Source organism: Gouania willdenowi, chromosome 6 (genome assembly GCF_900634775.1).
Source record: "Gouania willdenowi chromosome 6, fGouWil2.1, whole genome shotgun sequence".
NCBI classification, from domain to species: domain Eukaryota; kingdom Metazoa; phylum Chordata; class Actinopteri; order Blenniiformes; family Gobiesocidae; genus Gouania; species Gouania willdenowi.
In genome coordinates this window covers 10,878,262-10,897,857 of record NC_041049.1, presented here as the reverse complement: position 1 = coordinate 10,897,857, position 19,596 = coordinate 10,878,262, and the positions used below count along the sequence as shown (strand labels likewise).

The 19,596-nt window shown below is 38.1% G+C and overlaps 1 protein-coding gene across 2 annotated transcripts in view; it reads right to left on the bottom strand.

The window, feature by feature from the left end:
• Positions 1-19,214, bottom strand: part of plxna4 (plexin A4) — a 336,809-nt gene extending 317,595 nt beyond the window's left edge. For both annotated transcript variants that reach the window (XM_028449042.1, XM_028449043.1), the window contains exon 1: positions 18,777-19,214. The gene's annotated coding sequence lies outside the window, so the exon portion shown is untranslated. The remainder of the gene's footprint in view (positions 1-18,776) is intronic.
• Between the last annotated feature and the right edge of the window lie 382 nt (positions 19,215-19,596).

Here is a 19,596-nt window from a genome sequence, read left to right as displayed (position 1 = left end):
AGTGTGTGTTTGCATGGCTTCGTATGGTTTATACGGTTTTAATGAAACAAGATTTTACCTTCAAGTCTTTATTTATAAGTGGACTAAATCTGAAGTCTCACAACCATTCATCACGTACAAGATAATTCACTAAACAGATTTTATTCGACTCAACTCTCCTTTTAGTGGGTTGAAATTGTATTGTTAGTTGGATTTTGGCCTGATTGGAATGTATTTATGGAATTTGTGAATTTCATTGTTGAAACTGTTTTGTTGGCTTCATAGGTTTATCTTCAAGAAAGATTTGAATCGAATTGAGACATTTACCTTTGGCCATGCGCCAAATCTCCTCTTTGACAGATATTGGCAGTTATATGGATCAGTGATCCTGATCATGGTACCATCATCATTCACACTTTAATAGGTTGAAATATATAAGAGTAAGCACTTCTTTTTTTAATTGCGATGAAATATGCAATCTAGATCTGATCCGGATGAAACTATTATGAACTATTATGAACTGAGATATACATTTTTTAAATTGAAGATGAAAGAAGAAATAATAATAAAACTGAGAAAGGCAAATTAAAAATATGGCGTACAGCTCGGCCTGGGTAATATATCGAGATTTAAGATATATTGCGATTTCTCTTTTGGCGATATAAATAGATAATTACAATATTGCCTATAACAATATTTTTTTTTTAAATTTCTTAGCTTGTTTTGTATTAAAATACTCATTTTAGGAGTGGCTACTTTCGCTAATTCTCAAAACCGGATGAAAAGCACCGTTAGATTTTTTGCACTACACATCTCAATGACAAATGCTGTCTCTTAGAAAAAGCCAAAAGTGGCACATGGGCCTTTTGCATCAGCAAATTTAACCCTATATTGAATTGTCTTTCTGGTTAAACTTCATTGAGATAAAATAATTAAGATTTATATCGAATATCACCATTTTGATATCTGATATGAATTTTTATCCATATCGTCCAGCGCTACGTACAGCGGGGGCCGCATATATTGGCCCCATGGATGTCTACATCTCATACAATCTAGATATCCATGACAATGATGAGTCAGCACCAAAGAAAAAATGAATTATTTTATTAGCCAGGCTAATAAAAACAATATCTGCACATCTAAGCCGCACACTACAAATGATACTTTTACTTCAATATAGCTTCACTGTCATTATGTTACGTGTGAACATGTGTGAGAGAAAGCCCCACAGCACAACAGTAAGTTTCCCAACAGCTTAGAGCGTGGGTGGTGGGGAGTTGTGGTCCATGTTGAGTCAGGCCCACAGACTAAAGGTGCCTTGAGGGGGAGCAGCACATATAAACTCTCCTTGAAAGATTTGAAAGAAGTGACACATGATATATACACAGATATAAAAAGCAAACATGGTTGGTTTTTAAAAGGTCACACACACTGGCAAAACAAGGGACACCACAAAGCTGTCAGTTAGCTACAATCCCACAAGGGTCACAGTGTTTTATAACACACCTGAGGTCACCAGTAGTTTAATGTTCCAATGGTGAATTAAATGGTGAAAAGAACAGTGGAAGATGTTCAAGAGTAAATCATGTCATCAAGTCGTATTATTAGTGAGCCAGGGCACAAACCTCATTTTTAAAAAGAAAATCTTAGTATATTTTACATTATATTAAAGCTGCTACCTCTTATAATTCTTTTTGAGATAAAATCATTATGTACGCCACATAGATCAATTAATAATAGAATATAATTTAAATCAAAAGGAAAGGAAAAAGGTCGACATTGCTAAGGCTGTACAATTATTAATATTATTTTTTAATTATATGTATTTTTTTTTTGCTAAATAAAATCAACTTTTACAATTCAGGATACCTACAAAGAATAAAGCTTGGCACACATGAGAAAAAACAAAAGGGAATAATATTGTAATTAATACTTTGCACTTTTTTATTTATTTGCATTCAAATAATATATTTTTTTAATATTTTTTGTTTTGAGCAAAAGTGAAAATGCTTGATTGTAGTCTTTGAAGGATTTTGTTTATGTTTTAATGATATATTTTGCATTGTTTTGTACAAAATATAAATATATATTTGATTGACAAATAATCGTGATTATATATTTTTTCTATAATCAAGCAGCCCTGGAAATTGCCAGTTGAAAGTTTGTTTTCATCTTCACTGTAAACACTTCGTTTGTTGACATTTTCACCCATTGCATTGTGGGATGTTGAGTCGCAGAGATATCATATCATTCTGATATCACAGGGAATACTGGGAACAAACAAGAACAAAAATAGTATCAAGCGAATTACTGTCAGCCCTGTCTGGTGAAAAAGACAACAAACCAAGGTAATAATGAAGTAAAGGCACTTCCATGCATCTCTCTACAGGACTCCACATCCCACAATGCAATGGGAATAAATCTCAACAAACAGAGTGTTTCGGTTGGAGATGAAAACAAACTTTCAAGTGGCAGTTTAGACCTTTTGTCCTTTCTTTTTGGAGTAAATTATTTTTGATTCATTGTTCTATGAGCCATACACTATGATTTTCCATAAATGTTCCAGCTTTAAGGCCAGGTATTCTTATCTACTGCCACCGATGGGCATGGAGGAAATATGAAAATAATTTACCGGTTGATGGATTTGATTGAATTTGCAGTGATATTTGCAGATCCACATCTTTGGACCAACCAAGTAAAATGCAACAGTTTTAAAATGCACAAAAGTAGATCAAACCGGTTCTGTTCTCAGCTTGCCACAGCATGTTAGAACCTGAAACAGACAGAAACACCACCGCGACACACCAGAAACCAGGATAGCTGCCTAAAAAAGCATAGGCTAAATCAGGTGCTGAAGTTACATTATCAAACCTGTTCAATTAAAAAATGTTTCTGCATCTATTTAAGCGTTTTGTTAACTGTCTCTGCCATTGTATCCATTCTCCCAGTTCAACTCTTAAAACAGATGTGACCTCTCAGATTTACTTCTTAGACTAAAAGCTTGTGATCAACTCAAAGGCTTTGTAGTGATTAGAAAAGACTGATAAACTGCAGCTTTATTATTCATTACAGACTTTCATTTGATCAAATACTATCTTTTAATCTTTCATACGTGCACAGGTGTGCGAGGACGTGCACAACAGTATGCAAGGTGACCCAATGCCGCCAGATGTGTACAGTAGCCAATATGTGGGTGTATTCATTCTGTTATGAGCTCAGTACCAAGGACGAGGGATCAACCTACTGGACAAAAACAGCCACATTAATCCATCCTACTGTGTCCCATTCCATCACATATTGTGCACAACACACACGCACACACACACACAAGAATGACGGACACATGCACATCTGTCAGCCTGATCAGCGCACTGGATGATTTGGTTTGCTCGAAACTCATGGATTAGAGCTCTCGAATAATCTACTGAAGGCGAAGAGTCTTAAAGATCTCCGCCTCGGGTTTACACACACATCTGAAATGAGGTCAACTGGGTAGTCTGTGGGGAAGGTGCTACGCCAGTCAGTTTACTATGACTTTATCTCTTGTCATATCAGCTACAGTGTGGCCAAGGGGTATGGTAAAAACAGGCTCGGATTACTTGAGTCAAAGTTAAATGAATTCCCTAAAATGTGAGGTTGTGTGTAAACTAGTTGGCCTGGACAGTAGAAGTCAAAACGGCACGTCATCACAGGCTTTACACTTGGTTTACCGTGTGCGCGCGTTGCTGCACTCTGTCCCTCTGAATCAGGCTAAAGGGATGAATATCACTGTAGCAAAACCATGATAAAGTCATTTTTTTCATCACACCTCCCCTTTAATGCACTTAAGTTTTTTTTTTGGAATGCATGTTTTGTTTTATTTGAAGGGCTAGTATAAATGAAAAACTCTGTTTTGCTTTTTTGAAAAGCAAAGGCTACTGAAATATCTAAAAAATGTCAGAATATTCAATAAACATTTACTTTCTTTAAAAAGCATGTCTAAAAATGTATTCTAGGCTATTTACGCACTATTAAAAAAAATTGTGAAAAATTTAATAACCGCGTTTATATTTTATCCGGCTTCGGCCACAAATTTTCATTTCGGTGCATCCCTAGGTGTTACGGTTTGTCTCGTGATCATGTTATCCTGTGACTTATTGAGAAGTGTTTTTTAAAGTGTCGTGAATACCGAACAAGCAGTTCAGATTATTATGAATGCATTTAAATCTTAAAAAGGCATCAGTACAAGGGCAGGATTATCTTTTGTATTAGCATAACTGATGGTCATTTAACCTGGTGACACGTCACAGCAGAAGTATCTACAATCGCAAGCCTGTGCAGGGTTTCATGTAAAACCTGAGGGTGATTGACTGGTTGGTGGTAAGTAAAGGTTTCACAAATTATGTACTGGGAGCATATCACACATTTCCATGGTATTATACACATTAAACTGGTGGCTGAGGGTCTAACAGTGTGGCTAAAGATGCTCTTGTGATGTAATCTTGTGTGAATTCAGCATAACCAATTTCCTATTTCACATTTTGGGAAGTTTAACAGCCAGTAAAATCATCTAAATATGGAAAGATGATGAAACGGACACGAAACAGAAAAGCACAACTTTACATGGAAAAAGGGTAAACCCCGAAACTGAATTTGGGAAATATAATACATTTTACTGTTTCTATGTTGCAGTTTTTTATACAATTAGTGCTTCATTTTCCACATCTATTGAGTATCAAGTTTAGCATTAGAATATCACCGGCTTATTTCTTCAAAAACAAAAGCTTTTTAGTATTCTGGCTTTAAGCCAAGGGAGTTATCAACATTTCAAATGACCCATCTTTGAATTTCTATTGTGATACCATTACTGCAGAGAGACTAGCTGAAATCTAAGGTACATTGTGACACAATTTTATGTCTATTGACTGGCAAATGATGATGTTTGTATGCGTATGACGTGAATTCCTTCCTACATAAAAACCTGTTCTCAGAACTTCACATTGAACAAACAGCCTGTCTGACTGTCTTACTTTTCCAGCTGCATAAATTGGTAAGAAAAACATGGCATTGCTTCAGTATTACCGGCACGGAGGTACATATTTGGTTCACATTCACAGTACCACGTATAGGCCAAGTGGATTAGAAGGGGAATGTGGGACATGTGAACACAGCATGTCTACACCTGCAGAGACCTGGTGTCTCCCAGTAATGGCCTCTGATAACTGGGGGAAAAAAGCGAGCGCCTTGACAGGATGTGTCAAAACTCTCCTTTCCAGAAATATCCCCTTTTTTTTCCCCCCAAACACCTTCAACAAATGCTATTGAATAACTACCGACACGAGACGTTTGCTTCTATGTACGCTAATAAAGCAAGTGTTTCTATTACACATTAAGTTGCAGTAATTGTCTATAATTGTAAATAATTTTTGCTAATTACAGTTGAGCCTCTCCTTTGAGCTTGTTATGAAAATCTTGACAAAGTTATTACTTAATGTGTCAAACGCGGCTGCACCATGGGACTCATCCGCGCCAGAAAGAAACAAACGAGACAAACTTTCTTTGCAGACAGCGCTGATTAAGTGGTTGTTAATAAAGTGTAACACTCATACGGATAAATACGCAGCCTGAGAGAGCGCTAAGGCTATAAAATGTCGTTGATCTACTTAAATTTACTACATAAATGTGCTCATAGGGGGCAATATTAAAGATAGTAAACTAAACTGGCGGCGTGAAAGAGATGAAGCATGTGCGGATTATTCAAAAAGATAGAAAACATAGCTGTTAGGGCTGGGCGACATGGACTAAAATTAATAGATCTATATTTTTTCTAAAAAAAAATATACAAAATAAATTTTGATAATTTTAATTCAAATGAAGATTGACTAGAAACACAATTCAGGGTTAAAATTTGCTGATGCAAAATGCCACACAGACACATTTATTAACAAACAGTTTGGGCTTTTTCCTCCTATGAGAGACAGCACGTGCGAGTGAGCCCTATCTTGTATTGGTAGATCTGGGTTAGGACACACTGTAATCCACAATCCATCTAACTGGTCTTTTCATGCTGTTCTGAGAAGCAAAGCAGCGACTCCAAAAAACAAGTTGTTTTTTGTGTTTGTTTTTTTTTTTTTTTTATAATTCAAAGGTTCATTGGATTTCCAATGTTGCAAACAGAAGATACAAACAAACAAACGTATATCGACAAAACATACATAATAGAGGTCAAAGAAGGAAAAAAAAAAGAAACTGAAACAATATTTAAAAAAACGAGAAATATAAACAAGACGGGGAAGCACGTAAACAGGCATGGTAGACCAATCAACACATCTGTTGACTAAAACAAACCCATTTTCTGCCATTAAAAACTAGTATTTTGATACAAAATAAGCTATAAAAATCTTGATATATATATATATTCAATATTAGATCTTATAGAAATCTCGATATTTCTTGAATCTTGATAAATCGCTAAGCCCTACATAGTGGTGGTGTCTGTACATCTGGGCATTTGTGCCGTGAACGAGTGTTTGGGTTGCGTCAGGCTGATACATGCAAATTGAAAACAAAGATGAAGTTTCACAAAGCAGAACTTGTTGCCTGAAGCTTTTTTTTTGTCTGTCAGACAGACGGTGAGTTTATTCAAGGACAGAGGTGGAGATATCAAACGGCTACAAATGATAAGTTCTGAGTAGCCTTTAAATTCTTCTTCACTGATAACTGGAAGACAACATTCCTCTGTAGTCTGTGAGTAGTAGAAACATACATTTTGTCTATCTGCCTTCAAATGATAGACTGGAAAGGCTTTACAGAGAGAATTTACCCCCAAAACCCACTTAACTCAGTCTGTTTGATTGTTGTGGGCAAACACCAGGGTTTCCCTTGGCCTTGAACTCTATTGCGCAAAAGCCTTTGGCATAAACACATCTAACTAGTTTTCCCATCTCGCAGTCATTCACTGTGGCAAGTGGGAGGATCCAAATTGTTTTCCAGCGTTTTTGCCTCCCATTTCTCTCTTTTTTTTTTCCACAAATGTTGGTCATGGCCATTTTTCACACTCTGACTTGCTGCAAGCTTTGCCTCATCGCATGGCTTTGCCTTTTTCCCAGAGACATGGAGAAACAACTCGCACACACGCTGCCTTACACACAGACAAATACACTTTGCCTCGTAGCTATCTGGTTGCCAGATTTGCCCATGGGCTCAGAACAACCCAATCAAAGCCTGACTGGAAAAACTGCCATGACAATGCAGAACGAAGGGACACAAAGAGAGGGTGGGAGGGTTGGAGGGATGAAACCTTGTGCTTTCTTCACAGTTGTGCGGCTGCCTTTAGATCCAACATGAGGTGGGGGGAGGCTTTTTTTTTTTTTTTGAGCCAACGGGGGAAGAAAGTGGGAGAGAAATGCTTGATGCAACACAACAAAGTGTGTAACCTTTCCACGACTGGTCTGTCATCTGGGGATTGTAGCATTGCTGATGTCTGCAGTGACTTCCTGTGCTGTGGAAGCAAAGGGGATTGTGTGCTCACTACGATAAAAGCTCCTTGTAGATCTGACAGGACATGAGGCGATTTGAACCCATCTGGAAACAACATCCAGTCTGTTGCCTTTTCCTTTCAGTCCCTCCAACCGATGCTGATGCAACATTTCAAATGACCAAATTACTGATGGTACACTTGATATAATTTAACTTTTGTGACGAGTGCATCATTGCTTTCACAACTTAATGGTTTGTAGTATAAGTATGAGGATATATCATTAGGTTTCAGGGTTTAGGTCAGCTATGGGAGCTCGTGATTAACATTTTTCATTCCCAGACATTCTCATTATCGAAATTATTAATCCGTCAGGCACTTACATTTCTTGGTACCGTTCTATCCCCAAATATAAAAAGGGTAAAAAGACATGGCAATATTAAGCGGGGTACACACTTAAGGATTTCCTTAACCTGAAAAGATTTTTTTTATCTGACCCCACACATGAAGATAAAAAAATCAAGCATAAATTAGTTTTGATCATACTGTGTCAGTGTACCACACACATAACAACTCAGTCCAACCACCGATTTCCCTCCAAGCCATAAATATCGCGTGACGAAACGAGATTTAACAACAACGTGATCTAATGCTGCGTTCTGAGCAACTCGGAACTCAGTATTTTCGGAAAAAGTCACTTGAAACGACACCTGAAGTCGGAGCCTCTGTAAAGTAGTGGGACAAGTCTGTTATTATCCATGTTTGAGATATTTAAGCGTTCTGCTGCTGAACCCAGTTGAACTCGGAGATCGGAATGTACAACCCGAAAATGCTGAGTTCCGAGTTGGCTAGAACGAAGCATTATGTGTTTCTCCATCAGCTCGCTTCTTTATTGGCTACATTTCGTTACATGTCCCAGAATTAACTCTTAACACACGTCAGACCAAGAATAATCTTATAAAGCATAAAATAATCTTGCATTTGCTGTCCTTGGTCATGTCAAAAATAGCCCGATTCTCTTTGTGTGTACCTCGCTTTACTCTAGTTGCCAAAATACTCCACTTCATAAGACTTGATTGTTGATGAAGCACCTCAAACCTAATAAATCGCTACCACTGTGGATGGCAGAAGGAAGATTACATGGAAACCCTTGTAGAATTTAGCAGAGCTTGAGAGAATTGTACCCACCAACCCTTCTTAAAATAAATAGTCAATAAACTTATGTCAAAAGTTATCCAAAGAATCAACTTTTCCTAATATCTTTGGTTTCTCCTGATATTTTTAAAGCATACACAGTGGCATAGACAATTTCCATGGAGCGTTTTTCTTTAGTTGACAAACTGCATTGCCATGGTAACGCAAGTTCGTTGTGTGGGTGGCAGGTAACGAATGTTGCGTGTCACCATACTGGATAGATTTAAAAGGGACTCCATACGCTTAGACAAACATCAACACAAGCCAGAGGGAGAGCGTGCAGCGAGCTTTCAGTGACCAATCAGTGACTGTCAGTCCTATTCATCCACAAATCAGTGACATGGTGACAGACGTGCTTTTTAGGCCTTTGAGGCAAGATTATTAACCAATTCAATACGTATACACATGTTTAAGGTTAAAATGTATTTAACCCATTGGTTGATAATAATTGTGTCAGTTTTTCACACCTACTGTTGTACTGTTCCTGACTATGGCTCTGTTTGAGTAATATCAAGCCTTGATCAAGCCTTTTCTAACATTTCACGCTATGAAAAAAGCAATAAAAGTATGTATGACTCTTGCTGATATTGTTATCGGCCAATATCCAAGGCTGCAATATCGGTATTTTATTGTCAACAGAATAAAAAAAACCCATTAAATAAATATTAATATCAAATCCAACCCAAATCAGACAGTTGTTGACATTACCTGGATTAATGTTTTCTCTGGACGAAGTGTTGAAAAAACTTTGTGCAAATTAAACAGCAGAAATCAATACGCCAGTGATAAACATCCAAAGCTCAGCAGAATAATCAATTAGAGATGTTTTATTCGAGGAGAAAAACGCCTTCCTACAGGGGTTGGCAAGAGTTAGGGCATCGGCTATGAGTCAGTCAACGCATTTGCACAGAGACAGGCTATTCCAAATGCCATTAACAGGAGATATACGCAGTTAAATCAGACAGAAACAAAAAAAAAACTTGGATAAGTCAGTCTCTCAGTCATCCCCGACAATATGCAACCAGACTACGATGTTTCAGACAGAGGCAGGGGTGGAAGTACTGATGTAGCAAAGCGTATTACAGTAGAGTAGGTCCGCCCTCCTCCACACTGCCTTCTGGCTATAGAACAGCAGGGGGGTCCCCCCCGAACCTGCTGTTCCACAATTACTGTGGAAGCACTGCATACTGATAGCCCCTGACACATCTGTCACTGGGAGCAGACAGGAAGACAGAGAGGGCACCAAAAATAAGTGCAAAAGAAAGTACGTCCCCAGTGAAACATATCATTAATTCTGAACCCTCCAGTTATCCCAACAGTGGCTACCCCAGCCAGGAAACAATGTCATACTGTAAAAACACAGTAATCACGCACAGTAATAACATTATTAGTGTTTTTACAGTGGCACTTATATCCTCCTGGGGTCGGTAAACACAGTGTCAATCATAGCGACGTGACATCCAAGCAGAAACTACAACCACTGTATGTAGTGGAAAAAAACATATCCTGTGTGTGTAAATAAAGCCATTTTTCAAATATTTGGAATGTACTCTAAGCCATTATCTTTGACTATAGGAGGAACCTTTGAATCCAATCATAGGTGTGTGAAACTCATTTTAGTTCAGGGACCAAATACGGAGCCATTTGATCTCAAGTGGGCCACAGATTTTAGGCATTATTGAGCCAGAGTTTGCACTTCCACCTATAGATGATATATATGGTATGTAACGGTACTGCAATTCATTTTTAATGATTTTTTTCTTTATCAATTTTTGTGTAATAGTTTGAGAAAAATTGCAAGATTTTGGAAAAATTGAGAGTTCAAGACTGCCATTACATTATATAAGCATAGGGAAACCGTGAGCCCTTCATATATTGTGGAGTTTCATTGAATTTGTCTATTTGGAGGGGCTGAGATATTTACAATTAAATTAGTTGGACATTTGCACAATAATTCATGTTTTCTACGTCACTTTTAGTTTACTCTGTGGGCCGAATTGGATGCTATAAAAGGGCTGGATTGTGAAATATGGTTTTAATGTGCAGTGGCATGATTTTCACTGTAGTTTGGTTCATTGGTTAATCACTGCTTTTGTTGACTAAAAACTTACATCATAGTTTTCATCGGCTACATTTTTGAGTGACAGTAACACGACTATGAGTAATTTAAAAAAAAAAAAATACATATGAATCGAATATATTCGTCAACTAACAAAAACTAAACTATGTTGTCATCACATGGGAAAAAAATCCAACCAGAAGTCAAGTGATCATGTGGTCTTACGCGTTGATCTCATTAAATCTGTGTATGTACATACATCAATACCATCCCATATTAGGTTGATAAATGGCCATTAAAGCTTTAAATGCATAATGCCGTATATTTTTGGTCGACTGATGATTAAACCTAATGACATTAACTTAATGTCATTAGTTGACTAAAATTAGACTATAACTAAAATGGTCCTGATGACTAAATTTTGACTAAAACAAAGTTGCATTTTAGCCAAAAGATTATGACAAAAACAAATTTAACACTGCGTTGCATCATCACAAGAGGAAAAACACTGATGATGCATTTAGTGACGCATTGAACTAAGACCTACATTTTTAGCGACTTTTCTGTGTAAACAGGTCATGTCAGAGCTCAGGTTTAAGCAAATAAGAAGCAAAAGTCTATAAGTGCAAATGTGCGCCTGACAACAACAATTCAATTGAAAGTTGCAGATTTGAGCAACATCCTTCGTTCTAAAGGCAGAGGGAAATCCCACTGACCAACGGACGCTCAATCCTAACCAATAACATAATAAAACAGCGTGTGATCGGAGGGTAAAACACTGGGGTATTGTTTGATCCAGATTAACAGAATGTGTGCATGCATGTATGTATATTTAAGCATGCGTGCACATGTCTCTTTGCGACAGGCGGGATGAAAACCGAATTAGGAACCTAATCCTTGCATGGACTTAAAGCGTCAGCGAAGGAGCAAATGCCTTAAGAAAGACCTGGCTTTTTTTTTTCGCCATAATTTCATGCATTTGAGACAAAACTAATTCACTACTTGTCATGCTCGGCTTGGCACACACACATAAGCTTATGAGTATGCCACAGCATGACATCTAAGGCTGTTTTATATATCCGACTCACAGCTTCCATATGAATCATAAACACCAGGAGAGAGACGCCTAATACGCTGCCTTTCCACACTTTCCCTGATTCTCAACCAAAACTGCATCCTGTGTTTCCCTCTCAGGTTATCACCCTCCTCACAGGTCATTCCAATGTCACTGGAGTCTGTATTCATACTGGGCAGATGAAGTTATGGGCTTGGCAGCTCTCAGTGAAGCAGTAAGACATGGGAGGAGAACGCTGGAGGCAGAAAGCACATGAGAGGCAGAGAAGGACTCAGTAATAAGATGAAAGGAGAAACGAGGGAGAGAGAGACGCCTGGAAGGGGGAAATAAAAATTGTGTGACTGTGATGCATGTATGGTACATTTGGGCCCCATCACAGAGCCATATAACAGGTTAATAGGACCAAGAAGAAAACACAAGTAGAAGTCCACTCAGACATGTATTTATGTACATATAATTAAGTATCTTCAAGGAGGCTTCACGCATGTGTGGACTAACTAACACAATCAAAAGAGGACAAAAGGTTTTGTTAAAGCCACTGCTGTGACATGTATTGATTTTACGCTACAAAGAAAGCCTATTGTTTCCTAATTTCAGATATTTGCTGTCTTTGCTGGGAGGCAAACATCAATATAGCTCTGACGTAGAGTTCCACCGATTTATCGACATCGATCAATTAATAGGTTTTTGCTAGGGATGTAACGATTCACTCAACTCCCGATACGATTCTCTCACGATTTATTTTACAAAATGGGACTATAGACAAATGACTGAAAAATATACATTTTTGGGAAAATACTGTACTATTTTCCTTTTATTTTTCATTGTCAAAAGAATCCCTTGATAAACTATTCAAAACAATTTAACTAAAAATAAATCTTGAATGAAATAAATAAAGGAATAATACAAATGAAGAAGAAGCCTATTAATTTAAATTCTGGTTCTGTAGTAAACAATGCAAAACTGCATAATAGTTCTTTTTCTTTTTAAAAGTGTAACTGAAAATGTATTTTGTGCCTTAACAAGTGGACTTTAAAAAAAAAAAAAAACAGTCATTTCAATTTACGTCAGATATTTGTTTGGAACAGCAGAGGGCGCTGGTACCTCAGTGGTCGGTTGGCATGCAGAAATTCTTGCAGAGAAGAAGAGATGCTATGCGCTAGTAGACAGAGCTAATAGAAAAACGTAACTCTTACAGATATTCTTTCGGCGCTAAAGGGGTAAGGAATCATTTATGAACATGTTTAAGAGTAGAAGGCGACCAGAAAGAAAGTAGTAGCAGATTCCGCCCGCCGCCTCCACTTTTAAACAAGAGAAGGATAAAAATATATATATATATAAAGTACTGTGATTCAATTTTCAGAATATCGATGTGAACCGTGATACCTCGATTTTTAACTGCCTTACAATTAATCGTTACATCCCTAGTTTTTGCTGCATGGAAATTCAGTTGCTCTATGTTGTGCTTTCTGCATTAGAAGCGGATACTTTTGAGTCATCAGAAATGACACTGGGTGAAGTCACCAGTTTAAAGCTTGTATTATTTGCCCGAACCGGTTCTGCCTTAATTTCGATCAGCTCGGGTTATGTTCGGACGCTGCGCAGCAAATAAACAGTCAGGTGACGTGTTTCTATTAGCGCGATAAAGACGCACATACCGTCTGTAGCGGCACATGGAGCTGTTTGTCATGTTTATAGTTCTATGCAGAACAAGGGACTAGTAAATAAAGCAACTTACATCAGATCAACACACATGCATGCTGGGATGTATCTGGTTGAAAGGGGTTCGGGCTTAAAGAGATATCGGCTTCTTTCGGGTCGGACGGGTTCAGGTTGTGTTCTGTTGGGCTCGGCTCAGGTCGGGTCTTCGTTTTTCTGCCCGATTAAAGCTCTACACCAGTTTATTGTTTATAGTTACATTTTGCCTTGTTTGAATTATCCATGTTTACTGTTTGAGAATTGAAGAACTTCAATATGGAATATTAATTTTTTACATTGTATTCCGGAAATACACTACAGTTTGCACAGGTTTGCCTTTTCTTATTCATCAGTGTCTTTACAGTCCTTATGTTGACAGTGTTGCTAATTAAAGTTCCTTATCTCAATTAAGTAGAATTTTGCTTCTTTCTTTTGAATCATATTTTGGGTAATATAAAAATGTGTGTTGTTCATGTACAGTGATTCTCAAACTTTTTAGGCTCAAGTACCCCCTTTCTGTTGTTTCATAATCCAAGTACCCCGTTTGTTTGACTACTACAATTTGCTCGGAATACTATGAAAAAAAAATATATAGAACATAATGATGGAATGAATGAGTGATAACACACATTTTAAAGAATATCATTTTGGAAATGAGTGGAATGAAACTGTATTTAGTGCCTCCTGAATAGATTTATTTCTATAGTTTTTATCATTTCTGGTCAAGACTGACCCTTGTATTTGGTTCTTGTTCTAACCAAAATCATTTGCCTCATTATTACTATAATTATCATAATTTCAACAAAAAATAAACATTTTTAATGCTTTCATTTGTAAATTTGACACACTCTCAAGTACCCCCTGTAGTGCCATCCCGTATCCCCATTCGAGAAAAACTAATGTACAGTATATATCCTGTGTATAATAATGTTCCTAATTCATATATCAGCCGATATATCAGTTATATACCGATACATTGGATATCCACCTTTTGAAATCCTCAATATCAGTATCGGCCCAAAAATCCCCTATTGGTTGGGCTCTACTCTGAAGCATCATAAATGGGATAATTTTGTACATGAGTAAGTATTTCCTTCATGTAACAGAATTCTAGAGCTTCATGTATGAATTTAGATGAAAAAGAGCATCTTTTTTTTAGCGGTACACAAGATTACAATGTAATCCAGATGGTTCCATGCATGATGTTCTTCAGTATTGTCCCTACAGTCAGTGTTAAAGATGTGTTTGACTGTGTTGAAATATGGGCGACAGATTATGGTGGGAGGAAGCGTTGGTAACACGAAAACAAAATTAGCAATATCCTCCATAGAGAGAGAGAGAGAGAGAGAGAGAGAGAGAGAGAGAGAGAGAGAGAGAGAGAGAGAGAGTCTAATTGGATACTAGTCAGTGTCTGGTAGTCCTGTCACAGCCCAGAGGAGTGGAAGTAGAAGTGTGTACGACTGAGTGAGAGAGACATCAAGTAAGGAAGAGAGCAACAGAAGAAGAATGAGAACAAACAGAGAGCTCCATTCAGGTCCAATTCACAGACACATCATTCAGTCTGACATGACGATACGTCTCCCTGTGACCCGACTGCTCATACGGGGGCTCGCCCCACACTCACAGATGCCTCATTCACACTCGCACTGAAACACTTCCGCTTGGGCTCTCACCTTCAGCGCCGTCACTAATATACATCACACCGACCGCAGCGTTCCTTCTTATTCCCATTTGTTCACTTTTCTCCTCGACAAGATTGTGCTGCTAGATCTTCAATGGCTGTTATTTTTGACAGCCCCCCCCCCCCCCCCCCCCCCCCCCCCCCCAAGATAACATCTGTAAGAGTTTATAGTGCGAGAGCTAGACTTTATCCATTAGCCAGGTATAATATTGACAAGAACGTGCACAACGGGTCCAAACTTCAGCCTTGTAGCTTTAACATTGACCGACAGGCACAGGGTTATGTCAACGTGAGGCTCTTTCATGCCGATAAAAGACTGCTGGGCCAATTCCTGTAGTTGGGCCTTGATAAACAGCATTTAGGGCACATGTGTCAAACTAAAGGCCCGGGGACCAAATCCGGCCCTTCAGAGCATCTGATTCACCAGTTGTGAATTGTTGTTGAAAGAACTCTAAATCTTTCCAAAATCCTGCAATTTTTCTCAAATTATTCCACAAAATTTCCCAAAATGAAATAAAAATTGATTAAAAAATAAATACTTCAAAGGACATTTAAGTATCCGTCACTTATGCTTGGATATTGTTGATGTCTTCCATACTTGATGCCTAATTTATGATAACTAGAAGTCCAAACGTGGGCACATTCATGTTGAAAGTGTTTGTTTTCCCACCTAAAACCTGCGGCCCACTTGAAATTGAACTGGTTCGTAGTTGACCCTTAAATTAAAATGAGTTTGACACGCCTGATGTAGGGGGGAAAGGTGGTGGGGGTGTGGTGGGGAGATAATTAATAGTTCTGCTCTATGCTATTAGTGCCTTTTCTTTTTAATTTAGCTTGATTTATAACAACAACAAAAAAACTAAGAAGAAAACTATAGCGTTACGGCAAACAAACGGTTAAGAAACTTGTTGTTTGTCATATTAAATGCCTGCTTGTCAATAAAAATCTAACAAGAATATAACATATATATGTATACTTAAGCAAAGTATATGGCTTAAAAAAGCCTTTAAGTCAGTGGTTTTCAATCTTGGGTTGCCTGGAATTAAAATGGAGTCACCTGAAATGTCAAGTAGTTGGTATAAAAACAAAAAAAACAAAGTTACATTTAAAAAAATAATTAAATTATTGTCATTTTCAAATACAAAATGCATAGCAAATAAGTGTACACTATACTTAAACATTGTCAAATATAACTCTATTTCAAATGAAATGCAGTATAAAAATATCTTGGCACACCTGTCACTTTGTGCACTAATCCTGGCTACACTCTACGTTTGTAGCACACTTTAATAAACATGATCAAAAACTAATACTGGAAGAAAGAAAAAAAAGGTCACCGGACATTTGTGATATTAAAATGATCACGACCCAAAAAAGGTTGGTAGCCTCTGTTTTAAGTGCAGTAAATATTGTTTTTTCTTGTGCTGAATGCCTGGTAAAGTGTGATATATTAATAAAATATATATCTAACAAGCATTAAATTAATAAATGCATTGGAGGAGGATAACAACACAAACCAGGATAACCAGAATATTTAATTTTCCAAAGTTAAACTCTTATGCATGTATCATCCATGCAAATATGTGATCAACAATCTAAAGAAATGGGTCTTTGTAAATGCATAATGCAGCAGCTTGTGAAACACTGCCCCTCATGGATTAACAGGCAAATAGCCTCGTCCCTTTAAGCACACAGTTTAATAACGCACTTATCAGGTAAATAATAAGCCATTTGGTGCTAGTGCTGAAATCATAACAGACGATACAAATGAACACAGTGTTAACACAATGCATGAGTCTGTGTTGGGGTGATGATTTTTAATTGGAGCAAAGTTAAATTGATGCATCGAGTCTGGAGGGAAACCAGAAAAGGAGTTCCCAGTACAGGCTGGAGCATTGTGTGCGTGAACAGCAGTAGATGATGGTGTGAGAAGAATAGGAGGCAGATGTGAAAACTGCAAAAAGATGCACCGACACGCGGCATGACATTGTGTGAAAGAAACTGTAACCTTTGATGAAACCTCCAGGAATGAGTTTTAGGTCCAACAAACCCTTATAGATTCTATAGGAAATGAGTCAAACCCACACTGTGAGGAAATGACCAACGACTCCGAGCATTAAGGGTGATAAAACATAAACAAAAAGGATTAGCGGTGAAGCGAGATGATTCATGACACCAGATGCATCACCTTCTTACAGTTAAGACTTCAGTAATCTTCTAGAATCGATCAAACACAGACCTCATCAAAAAACGACTGCATGTTGTAAACGTTACTGAACAAATCCATACAGTCTTAGAGAACATGCAAACTCTGTAACTGTAGATTAATCCAAATCTTAAAGTCACTTCAAAGTCAGAACAATTGGATACGCACACAATCCCTTGAAGTGACATTGCAGTGGTTGGATCACCTCAGTCAGGTTCTGGAATAATAACCAAGATCAACAACCATCAGATTTGAATTTTCATACAAAAACACTGAGTTATCTATCCATCATCTATATTCTGTACTCACTTATCCTATTAGAGGTCATTGGAACGGCATGTCTACTGTGGGCAGAAGGTCAGGGAACACCCCAGAGAGGTCAGCAGTCCCATCACAAGCACACAAACCAAAGCGTATACACCACCACCACATCAAGTCATCCTCCATTCAAACGGAAACCCTCAGGTTGCCTCCGAGAACATGCAATCTCTGCACTGAAAGACTTTAAACATCCGGTTCAACTTGGTGACCTTAAAGCTATGAGCTTGCGATGATTCTGATTTAATCCCTTGGAAGTGGGTTTGAGATTAGTGAGAAAAATGGGGTTAAATTAAACACTGTAGTATGACCAAAATCTCATTAAACAAGTTATTTTAATAAGGATTGTTGCTGCAGAGTTGAAGTCAATGTAAAAAAATAAACTTGATATATATTTCTTTTTTTAATTACACAGTTAAGCAATGGAATACATGTATTTGTTTCATTGTAATAGTGAAACATGGATAGCTGTGGGAAATTTGATCTTTGGTAGCATGTGCAAACAGGGTAAAAAAAAATAATTAAATAAAGACATTTAAATAAAAATTCAATTTAAAAAAAAAAAAACAGCCTCAAATTATTTGATTAGACAGAATGTATTTGTTAGTCAGAGAAAAAAAACTTATGAATTTTTTTTTTTTTTTGTACTTTAAAAAATAAAAAAATAATTGAATTAAATTGAGATGTGTTCCACATCCATGAGTCTAAATTCTGCTGTTTGGTTTTTTTTTCCCCCCATTATGGCATAAATCAGTGTCACATATTTGTATTTGAAGCTCTGGAGAAGTGTGGAAACACGTTATTTGGTCGGGCAGTTCAATGTGATGAAGGGCATGGTTAAGACCTCTGAAAGACTAAAAAATAATTCAAAATAAAAGTTGAGCTAAAGCTCACATGGTTTAGTTTTATTTCCCTGGAGCTTTGATCCAAAAGGACTGGAAACCTCACTCCATCAACGGGGGACGCAGAGCCCGCACAGCCCGCATGGCGCAGCCCGAACAGGTGCAACGCCTTCCGGTCACCTGGCTAATACTGCAGCGGCCAACAACCATCCGAACCCCGGCACCCAATCCCAAACTAATCCTGTGTCAAATCCACTTTTCTTACCTGTGATCAATGCGGATATCAGTCACAGCTTCAGCCGCATCGACACTGCGCAAAGGAGGCTCGTCCACACAAATCCCAACTCCTTACACTCCCAAAAACACGCTGAGAAGGACGATATATCCCGATCAAAACGTCTTTAAATCCTCTCTTAAAATGTGTAGGCTGAAGGCGGTTCCTGCACAGGAGATTAAATAAAAACTAGCATCAGACTTCCAGCAGCAGCAGCAGCAGCAACATCTCCCGGTCAGCAGGACTGTGGTAAGCCGCTCAGAGCGCGCTGAAAGCCGGCAGCTGCTCCGCCCATCTCCCGGTGAGGACGCACTTGGTATGCCGCTGGAAAAGCCGCTGCGCTGGACTGGATATACTGCAGGAGGGGCTGTGCGTGCGTGCGTGTGTGCGTGTGTGCGTGTGGATGTGGATGTGGATGTGACTCAGTGCGGTGCTCCTGCTCAACTGAGGAGCTTTGGGTGCTGCAGCAGAGAGAGAGAGGGGGGTGGGTGGGTGGGTGGGTGCAGGGGGGGCGCTGGGAGAGAGAGGGAGAGTTTTGGGATGGAGCTGCAGTAACATCTGAGAGTGAGAGAGAAAAGGGACAGTTCTTCACATTCTCATTTCACATCCATTCAAAGTCCCAGCTATAAAATGTGCTTCATTCAGCACTCAAATCACAGTCCTGTGAAAGGGATTTCTTTTTTCTTTTCTTTTTCTTTTCTTTTCTTTTTTTTTTTTTTTTTTTTTTTTTTTTTTAAATGATGCTGTTAGCTTTCCAGAACTGCAGCAAATTGCCTTTTGGTAAGATTTCTTTTTGATTTTTGTGCATATC